Raw genomic sequence first — 1,911 nt, 5'->3', positions numbered from 1 at the left:
CCACCACCTTGATTATGATTACCACTACCTTGGTTATGATTTCCATAACCTTGGTTTTGATTACCATAATTTTGGCTTTGATTTTGGCCACTATAACCTTGGTTATTATAGCTACCACGAGAACCTTGGTTCCCTTGGTTTCTATAACCACCACCTTGGTTATAGTTGTCAAAAGTGCCTTGGTTTTGGTAATTCCTATTCCATTGACCTCTTTGGTTATCAAACCTTTGAACATTATTATTTGACACATAATTCACATGCTCACTCTCATTGTTATCAAACTCATCAACACATTCATTAGGACAATTACTAGAGTCATGATCATATGATCCACATGCATCACAAAACAAACAACCCATAGGCATATTATGTGAAGAGGGAGGGGGTTGAGAGTTAGAAAGAGTACCTCTCCCCTTAAATTGGGTGGGAAGATTCGAAGCTTGGGAAGAAGAAGAAGCGCTCTCCAACTTGGCTTTGATTGCGGTCACCTCCTTTCCCAAGTTTGTCATTTGGGAGGAAAGGTTGTTGATCGCATTTAGATGGTCCACCGAGTACAATGAAGATTGCTTGCTTCAAGAGTCCCTCTCCCCATATTGCCAATCTCTATAGTACGTCACCACGTCCTCAATAATGTCCACCACTTCTTCTTCGGTCTTGTTCATGATAGGACCCCCGCCCCCCCCCCCCCATCAAGGCATGACTTGCCTTGGGGACTTAAACCGCCATAGAAGATTTGGACCACTTGGTATGTTGGGATTCCGTGGTGAGGGCACTCCCTTTGGTACTCTTTGTATCTCTCCCATGCTTCGTAAAGGCTTTCATTTGGCCTTTGCTTGAACCCTTGAATCAAGGCTCTTGCCTCCGCCGTCTTGTTTTGAGGGTAGAAGCGGGACAAGAAGGCCTTTGTAACATCATCCCATGTTCTCAAGGAATTGGGCTTCACCTCTTTATCTAGCCACTCTAAGGATCTTCCTATGAGAGAGAAGGGGAACAACTTGAGGCGGATGAACTCTTGAGAAACTCCGTTGACTTTGATGGTGTTGCAATATTTCTCAAATTCTTTAAGATGGTTCAACGGGCTCTCATTATTAGCCCCACTATATTGCCTCCTCTCAATTAAGGTGATCATGGCCGGCCGAATTTCGAAATCATTTACCGGTGTTGTAGGCGGAGCTATACCGCTCTCAAACCTATATGCACTGGGTATTCCTAGCTCCTTCAAGGCCACCCTTGGATTTTCTCCCATGCCTTGCTCTTCTTCAATCTCTTCTTCACTTGAAGAACTATACCCCAAGGATCGATTAGCTATTCTTCTCCTTGAGAGAGTCCTTTCGATCTCCGGGTCAAAAGGCACAATGGATCGATCACGAGCTCTATGCATGCAAAACTCAAAGAAAATATTAGTAGCACGGATACAAGTGTAGCCTAAAGAAACAAAATATTTTTGTATTTTTCAATTAAAATGCAGTAGACTCAACAACAAAAGCCAAGCACCAATAGCATTCCCCGGCAACGGTGCCATTTTGACAAGAGGAAAATGTATGTCGTTATCTACCCTTCCCCCAAGTCAAACTAAATTTGTAAACACCTAACCAACCTTATATGAATATAGGGCAAGTTAAGGGTCGATCCCTAGGGAATGCAATGATGAAAACTAGAGTCTAAGTCAAGCTACCTCGAAGATGGAGTTGAGATTATGGTTGGCACTATGGTAAACTAAAACAAGTCTAATCAAGTAAATCAAAGGTCTAAACACTAGGGATATGGGTTCCACATGCAAGTTCAATGATAATGCTAATTTAGAACTTAATCAATTAATTCAAGTATTGCAATGGACAAACAATAGTAGCAATCAAGAGAGTTCAAATGCTATCTCCTATAGGCCAATCTAGGAATCACTATGAAAGGCAA

At 42.1% G+C, this 1,911-nt stretch overlaps 1 pseudogene; it reads left to right on the top strand.

Annotated features, from left to right (window-relative positions):
* The first annotated feature begins 755 nt into the window (after nt 1-755).
* Nucleotides 756-854, top strand: LOC145608334 (small nucleolar RNA R71; annotated as a pseudogene).
* The last annotated feature ends 1,057 nt before the right edge of the window (nt 855-1,911 follow it).

The sequence above is a fragment of the Chenopodium album genome, chromosome 2, assembly GCF_948465745.1.
Source record: "Chenopodium album chromosome 2, dcCheAlbu1.1, whole genome shotgun sequence".
NCBI classification, from domain to species: Eukaryota; Viridiplantae; Streptophyta; class Magnoliopsida; order Caryophyllales; family Amaranthaceae; genus Chenopodium; species Chenopodium album.
This window is presented reverse-complemented; position numbering and strand designations above follow the sequence as displayed.